Source organism: Vicugna pacos, chromosome 33 (assembly GCF_048564905.1).
Source record: "Vicugna pacos chromosome 33, VicPac4, whole genome shotgun sequence".
In the NCBI taxonomy this organism is placed as follows: domain Eukaryota; kingdom Metazoa; phylum Chordata; class Mammalia; order Artiodactyla; family Camelidae; genus Vicugna; species Vicugna pacos.
In genome coordinates, this window is record NC_133019.1 from 17,086,628 (window position 1) to 17,095,049 (window position 8,422).

Genomic DNA, 8,422 nt, shown 5'->3' on the forward strand with positions numbered 1-8,422 from the left:
AGCCGGGACCTTGTTCATGTACCACTGAGCTAAAGCCACCCTCTGGAAACCAACTACTTTGCAGGAAATTGATTTTCATTCTGTTTTTGAGACTTTGGTGGTGCGATTGCAAGGTGGAGGTGTTTGCATTTGGCCACTGCAAGCCTGAGAAATGTCCTGGTTGTGCCCCTCCCACCCCCTCCCGAGTCCTTGTGACTCCCTGTCACATTCTCTGTCAGGGCACATGCATTTTGAGTAAACTCTGAGGAGATGTCAACTTTCCCACCCCAGCCTGGGAGCTGCCGTGCCAGACCTGTCTGGGCCTGCCTGCTTCTGATGGAGCATGATGCTGGGGGCAGGTAAGAGGCCCCGGATGCTGTCCAGGAGGGTGACTTCTGATCTGGTCTTTCTGATGCCAGTGGTGACCATCATCTGGAATCTGGGCCACCCTGGGCTCTGGGGATGATGGGTCAGGATCTCTGGACCAGGAGTTAGGGTCTCTGGAGTCTGGAGGGAGAATCACTGTCAGGGGAGGAACCAAGAAAAACCACAAAGGACCTTGGAGGTGGAGACCCTTTGTCCATTCACCACCACTAGCATCCAAATCCTCTTTGAGGTCCCCACTTCATTTGCCACACATGTTTCTTTTGGATTTTCTATTGTGTGGTCTCCGGGGGAAGAAGTTGTGGTTTTTGGAAGAGAAGGTGTCTTTCTAAAGAGCTTTGGAAACATCAAGAGAGAAGAGAAGGTGCTAGGGTCTGGAGGAGATGTGCCCCAGCCAGCCCTCCTTCACTAGTTAGCAATTTACTTTCCCTTCCCACTGGCCCTCTCTTCATGGCTTCTTGGCTCTTCTGCTCTCTCTTCAGATGGAACACCTCTTGCCTTCTTGGTGGGTAAGACACTGGGCAAACCTTGCTATAACTTAGCACCTTCTTTCCCATCCAGTGTATTCCTCTCGACTCCCTGGTTTTGGATAATTCCCTAAGTCACCCAGGCTCGAGACCCCAGACGAGTTTGAGGCCTTCCTTGCCCTGCCTTCTACATCCATCTGATTCCCAAATTGGTGCTGTCTACTTGGGAAATCTCTCTTCTCCTCAACCCTTTGTCTTCCTCCCTACTTATCGCCCTGGTTTTGGTCTTCATCGGTCATCTAGGTTACTGCAATAGCTGCCCAACTGGACTTCCAATTTTTTTCCACTTTCTTCATAAATTTGCCTTATCCTCTGGGGCCAGATCAGTCTCTCAAAGTCTCCAATCATACTCTTTCGGCATTAAAAACTGTCACCAACTCTCCAGTACCAACCCCCAGATCCTCAAACTACTTAGAAGGGCAGAGTTGGGGGTTCTCCAATCTTCCTTTTCGGCCTTATCATTGGAAGGCTGTCAGCTCCGTGAGGTCAGGGACGTTGAGTGTTTTGTTTACTGGTGTGTCCCTGTGATCGGCGTGGGGCTTGCATTTAGCACATAGGGCCTGACGTGCCGCAGGGCCTGAGCAATGCTTGTGAACTACTTCCTGCACACAAATGCTGCTGCTGCCTACCTGGAGTCTCCCTGCTTCCCAAAACCACCCTTCATTTCCCCCGCCTCTGCCGTTGCACACATTCTCCCTGGAATTCATGCCCCACCAGGTCTGTTCTACTCCTACCCATTTTTCAAGGTCCAGCCCAAATCCTGCCTCCTCCATGAAGCCCTCTGTGATTCCCCAGAGAGATATGACTACCCTCCTCTGAACTGCCATGGCAGTCTGTACCCTCCCATGGCACTTGGCATAGTTTCCCTTTATTCGAGGACTTCCTACATCTAGCTCTATTCAGGTTTGAGTCACTTGAGGACAGGGATCTTTTAAATTCATATTTTGAAGTCCCTGATAGAGTGTATTCCTCTGAAAGATACTAGGTAAATGTTATTAAGTCAATAAATGAATACCTAAGTGACTGGCAAGTCTTTTATCTGCAAGTCTGGTGGATTAGTAACCACACAGTTTTACAGCTTTAATGATGATGAATGGCTCTGAGGCCAATTAGCATTCATTTATGCGGCTGCTGCTGGGTTGATTAATTAACTCTAATAAATGTGATCAAATTAGCAGTTGTTGTCTTCTAGCAAATTACACTTTGTGATGTCAAGGTGAATCCCATGCCAAGTTTTGAAGGTGCTGGACTGTATAAACTTGGGCTGTGGATGGGAGATGCTCTGAAGTTTAATCCACAAGGGCCTCCAACCTTCCCCCAGCTGCCTGCTCGCCTAGACCTTCCTGAAGCTGCATTTCATGGTGATGGTCAGGACAGGAGAGGTGCTCAAGTCTATGAGCCTTTGCTAATTCCCTTTGCTTATTTTGCTTCTCCATTAAACCTTTGACCTACTAGTGTGGGTGGTTGCAAGACTGTGAAGACCTGGGGAGGGTCCCTAAGGTGAACTCAGTGCCTGGGGAGGGAGAGGTCTGGCTCTCTTTTCTTCTGGGGGGATCCTGAGAGGAGATGTGGCCTCAGAAGCTTCCTGGTTCCCGGGATCCCTCCTCCTTAGGGTCCTCAGCTTGTAGGATGAGCTGAGCTTTCACCCAAGCACGTTACCTCATCTCCCCCGTCCCCAGCTGATGGTGACGTCTGCTTTATGGGGCATTGCAGTGGAGTTGTTGAGGATTAAATGAGATAATGAATGTCACGGTGCTTGTCCAGAACCTCTCCACCCTTACCGGTGACTTCTGAGACAAATTCTTTGTGCTGTCACATTGCGATTGAGACTGAGATTGAGACTGGGGTGCCAGGGAGGGCAGCTGGCTCAGAGGTGGGGAGGGACTTGCCGGACTCCTTACTGAAGGTCTCTGGGTCCAGAAGGAACTTCCCTGCATCCTTCTTCCTTGGAGTCAGAGCATCTCCTAAGAGGCTCCAAGCCAGATAATCTAACAGGTTATTACTCATTTCAAGGACATCAGCAAGTCCCTTGGAATCTGTAGGCTTGTGTTTAGCTGCCTGTGGCGTGAGAGGTGGGCAAAGTGTCTAAGAATTCCTTTGGGGAGGGGTCGGCCAGCTCTCTGGGTGGCAGGCAGGCAGCGTGGGCACTTAACTGGCCCGAATCGCCTGGCATCCATGGTTCTTTGAGCTTGGTGCGGAGAGGACCCTGGAACACATCCTGTCAGTCTAGCTCAGTGCAGGGTTAAGGGCCTGTCCTGGGTGTCATTTCAAGTTCTGCTTGAAGTGATGTGCTGTCTGGGGAGTCCCGGTGCTGATATAAAGGCCTTTGCTTCTCAAGATCTCCTGGATAAAGCTGCCCCGATTTGTGAGCGGTGGATTGAGGGGGCGGAACTTAATTTCACAGAATGTTGACGGGGGCGGGGGCGGGGGGGCGGAGGCGGACTCAGCCCACAAGCCTTCCTGGGCCTGCCACCATGGCGAGCGGCCAGCAGGGGGAGCTCTGTCACCGTGGTGCCTGCTCGCTGCGCGGGGCTGAGGGTCTGTCTAGGGGCCTGAGAAGGGGCTCCCGGAGTGGCGAATGGGGGCTCTCTTTGGGTGCTGAAGAGTAGCGATGTCAGGAGTCAAGGCTGCAGGAGCCTCAGCCAGAAAAGAAGCGGAAATCCACTGTGCCTGGTACCCAGGGTTTGGAAGGATGCACGCAAAGAAAATGAACAAACGTCTTGACTTGGGGAGTCTTAGTTGGGGGGAAGGGACAGAGGGGGTGGCCTCACTAAGACAGAAGCTGCTACGGCCCCCACCTATTAGGATTGCCCTCCCCGCCTCGTGCAGGGCTGCCCGCGGGGACTGGCTGTGGGGGTGGGGGTGGGGTACCAGTGTGGAACCTGGAGTTACTGAGTGTGTCTGCGGGGGGACCTTGTGCCCCTGTCCCCTGAGCAGCCCTCGGGGAGGGAACCTGCCCTGGCCCTGGCACGTCTGCTGTACCCAAAGGCAGAAAGGCTCTAAGAGAGAAAGTTTCCAAGTGGTCCTTCTTGATTCAGGCGGACTGTCTTCTCGTGCACTCAGACCGGGAAGTGATGAAGGTGGAGGGAGACACCCTTCCATTCCAGGCCTTGTGGTGGCCATGTGAGCATTTAGGGGGATGGACACATGTGCGCATGTGTGTCCCAGGACTCTCGTGGTGGTGGGGTGAGTGAGCAGCCTGCACATCTGTCTCCTGCCGAAGGTCTTAGGCTCAAATGGGACTTGTGTTTTCCTTTTCTCAGGAGCACTGCCGGTCACTTCTCCATCTGTTTCACGCTGAGTGAGGCCCTGGGAAGCTGAGGACAGGACATTAGGTTTGCATGCATCAGTCCGGTGTACGTGTGAGATGAGGCTGTGAGATGTGAGAGGCTCTGAGCCCAGAGCCATTTCTCCTGGGCAGGTGGGAAGAGTGGTCTTGTCCAGAAGCTCTCCACCCTTACTGGTGACTTCTGAGACAAATTCGTTGTGCCTTCGTGTTGAGATTGAGATGGAGGTGCCAGGCAGGGCAGCTGGCTCAGAGGTGGCGGAGGGACTTGCTGGACTCCTTACTGAAGGTCTCTGGGTCCAGAAGGGCCTTCCCTGCCTCCTTCTTCCTTGGGGTCAGAGAAAAGACCACCTGGCCTGAGCATCTTTGGAGAATCCTACCAGACCGAGGGATTAGTGGTTCTCTTCGGGTGAACGGAGCGGGAACCACCTTCCTGTTTCTGATGGAATTTGCAAGGAACCATAGAGTTTCAGAGAGGAAGAGAGGCTGACTCCCCACTTTGACAGCTTCTGTGCCCTGCAAAGTCCCCGGTGCCTGGTCTCAATGGGACCACAAAAATCACTGTAATGTACCAATGTCTCCGCTGTTTATTGACCTCAGTGTGTGGCATTGCTGGCCAAGCCAGCTTCACTTTCTCTTTCCTGCGAACTGGGTGGTCTAGACCCCCTGCATGGTCTAGACCAAGTAGCATTTAATGTGTGGCCCAGGTGGGAGCCCCCGGGGACATTCTGCCCTTCTGCACACACAAGTGCAAATCTGAACTTTGTTTGCAAGTCGGTTGGCTAGCTCTGCTCACTAGAAGCAGAGTATCCCTCTTGAATTGTCCAGATTAGAGTTTTCAGATCATGATGGACCCAAACACAAGGTCGAGTGTCCCCGTCTGCATCTAGGCAGCGTTAGGGAAGAGGTGCGGGCTGAGCGCTCAGGTCGGCAGGGCTAATTGTATCACCTCTTTCTGCCCTGAGCTCTTCTATGGCTCCCCACTGCTCGTAGATAAAGATCAAAACCTTCCAGAAAGTCTACAAGGCCCCATGTGATATACCTTTTGGAGAAAGATGCTCTTCAGACCCATCTTGCCTCATTCTCTGGACCCCAACCACTCAAGAGCTCTTGGTTTCTTGATTCCGTCATGCTCTGTCCAACCTCAAGGCTTTTGCATGTGTTGCTCCTATTTCCCGATGTGCTCTCCGCTATCCCCATCTCGGTACTGCCCACTCATCCTGCAGAGCGACGCCTAGGTGCCACTTCCAAGGACGCCCTCCCAGCCCTCCCAGACTAGGTCCTGTCCGACATTCGCAAAGCCCTTGGGAGCCTTTGCCACCATCAGAAAGACTTTCAATTGTGTGGTTGATTATTTTCTTTCCCTCTGCTAGAATTTAAGCTTCATGAGGGTAGGACCTATGAGTTGATCTTGTTTGCCACCTAACACAATGCCTGGCACAAACTGAATCCTCAAAAAAGATGTGCCGGATGAGTGACTGAAGGGGGTCACCAGGTTGCCAGGGGAATCCCTCTCACCTTCCAGCAGACAGACTCCTGTCTTAGAGCGTGTGGATGCTTTTGCGTGTTCTTACCCATCGAAGGGGAGGACCATGGCTAAGCGGAATAGTTTACATGTAGCGCCTGTGATTTTTGAGGCTTAGCTCTTATGAGTCTCTCTCCTGTTTTCTCTCTCCCAGAGAGATCTGTCTGCCAAGGAAGGGTCCATTTCTTACCATGCCCACTGCCTCCTTTCTCCCTGATCTTTGCTTTAGAATCTTTGTGTGAAAAACGTGGCTTTCTCCAGGCAAAGTGCACAATGCTACCTGGTCCAGGAAAGGCTGTCGGCTGTTATCTCCCGAGTTATATCTCCAGAGCTGGGCTTCTGAGCGTGGTCCACCCTGCCACAGATGCAACTTCAGCATGAGACTGAGATGCAGGTCATCGGAACTGCTTGGGATGACTTCGGAAGAAGCTTGACTGTCTCCCAGACTTGGTGTCTGCAAGTCCTCCAGGACTCTGAGCCTTGCGACCTGGCTCAGGGGCAGCTGAGAAGCTAGCCTGTGAGCCTCCTTCCCCCAGAGGACTGGCCTGCAGCCCCCTGGCTGAGCTCGGAGTGTCTCTAGGCCCCTCCGGTTGTCCACAGGGAGCATGTGTCACCGCCACCACTCCCTCACCTGCCTGTCCTTGGGCCCCCCGCACTGAGTCAGCAGCCCCCCCACTGCTGTCTTGGCCTTGTGCAGCCAAGCTAAGCCAAGTCTGGTCGCAATGAGTCAGTTCATTGGGAAGCTCACATCCTGTAATCTTTTCCAATATGACATTTAGCCAACTGGCTCCCAACAGTGAAGAACCCTGGGAACTGAGGCTGCTTAAGACTCATGACCCCGCCCAAGCCAACGGCAAGGGCCGTGTCGGGGGAGTGGGGCGGCCACCCTGCTGCCAGGGCTCTCTTTGCTCCGTCTTGGTTCCTGTCTAGCAGCGCATGGCTCTGGCTGGCAGTCAGCAATCCAGTGCTGGTGCCTGTGGGTGGCTTGGCGCTCCTCCATCCAGCCAGGGTGTTTGGACCTTTTCCTACCTTCTGCTTATGAGTTTCAGAAGCGAGCCAGTGGGCCTCCTAAGAAATGGCCTCCATTGATGTCAATTCTCATCCAAGTCCTAAGGGAGCGATGTTTCTTTCTTTTTTCCACGTTGACCCCACTCTCTTGCCCTTGGCTCAAACCCAGAAACCTCAGGTAGGATCAGTTCTGTGGGGAGGGAAGGGCTGAGGGGGCACGTATAGGAGATGGGGGTGGCAAAATCGGGTTATGTCTGGTCACTGGTACTGGTTGAGACTTTGAATCTCCAGGTTTGTAAAGAAGCCAAGAAAGGAGGTGGTCACAGGCCTGTTTCTTGGCTCTCGGATTGACTGGCTGTGACTTTTATCAGGAACTTTCTGACACTTCTGTGAACATCAGAGTTGACCTCTGTTATGGGCCGAGTTGTGTCCCCCTTACCCACCCAAATTTATATGCTGAATTCCTAACCCCAGTGCCTCAGAAAATGACTATATTTGGAAAGAGACTCTTAAAAAATGGTAATTAAGATAAAATGAGGTCATACAGGTGGACCCTAATCCAGTATGACTGGTGGCTTTTTTTTTTTTTTAAGTATAGTCAGTTTGCAGTGTTGTGTCAGTTTCTGGTGTACAGCATAATTTTTCAGTCATACATATACAGACATAGATTCATTTTCATATTCTTTTTCATTACGGGTTGCTGCAAGATATTGAAAACAATTCCGTGTGCTACACAGAAGAAACTTGTTTGTCTATTTAATATACAGTGCTATCTGCAAATCTGGAACTCCCTATTTACCCCTTCCCACTTCCTCTCCCCACTGGGAACCACAAGTTTGTTTCCTATGTCTGTGAGTCTGTTTCTGTTTTGTAAGTAAGTCCATTTGCGTCTTTTTTTTTTTTTAGATTCCACATATAAGCAATATCATATGGTATTTTCTTTTCTCTTTCAGCTTGCTTCACTCTGGTGTTCTTATAAGAAGAGGTGAGGAGAAGGCAGTCCATCTGCAAGCCGAGGACAGAGGCCCTCAGGAGAAACTGACTCTACAGACACCTTGATCTTCAACTTCCAGACTCCAGAAGAGTGAGAAAATAAATTTCTGTTGTTTAAACCACTCCGTCTGGGGTACTTTGTTATGGGAGCCCTGTCAAGCGAATATGACTTCCTCCAGACTTAGCAGAGGTTTGCAGAAAGGCCAAGACAGCAGTGGATCAGATGTCCCCATCCTGGCCAGCTGCTTCTCGGGCTCTCCAGGTGGCTGGTCTCACTGGCTTCTCCAGCTCTTTCTTCTCCAGGCAGCCACCAACCTCATCTTGTTTTGGTGGTTGGCCAAATTGCCAGCATGACTGGTGGCTGATGAATAAAACCTTTCTCCTCTTAACTTATTTCCTTTTTATAACAACCTGTGTATGACATGAGCTGCAGGTCTCTCCGTGTCACCCTGCATGGCTGGTCCTGCCCTCTGGAAGCGCACGTTCTATGGGAAGGGAAGAGTCAGAAAGAGTGTTTCACTGCAGCGTGGCAGGTACATGTCAGTGGTCAGCAGAGGGACCACAAAGGAAGGCAGTCTGAGCCTGCCGGTCCTGGAAGGCTTCGTGGAGGTGACGGCAGAGGCAGACGTCTGTTGCTCCTAGGAAGGCAGGAACTTGGTCTTGTTCCCCTTCCTTTACCCACAGAATCTGGTACGGTGCTTTGTACCCAGGAAGTGCTCA

General features: G+C 51.7%; 1 long non-coding RNA gene across 1 annotated transcript; it reads left to right on the top strand.

Moving 5' to 3' along the window:
• Positions 1–6,548: 6,548 nt before the first annotated feature.
• Positions 6,549–7,824, top strand: LOC116279385 (uncharacterized). Its single transcript, XR_012066695.1, has 2 exons — positions 6,549–6,887; positions 7,663–7,824. It is a non-coding gene; the product is annotated as an uncharacterized lncRNA (long non-coding RNA).
• Positions 7,825–8,422: the final 598 nt, after the last annotated feature.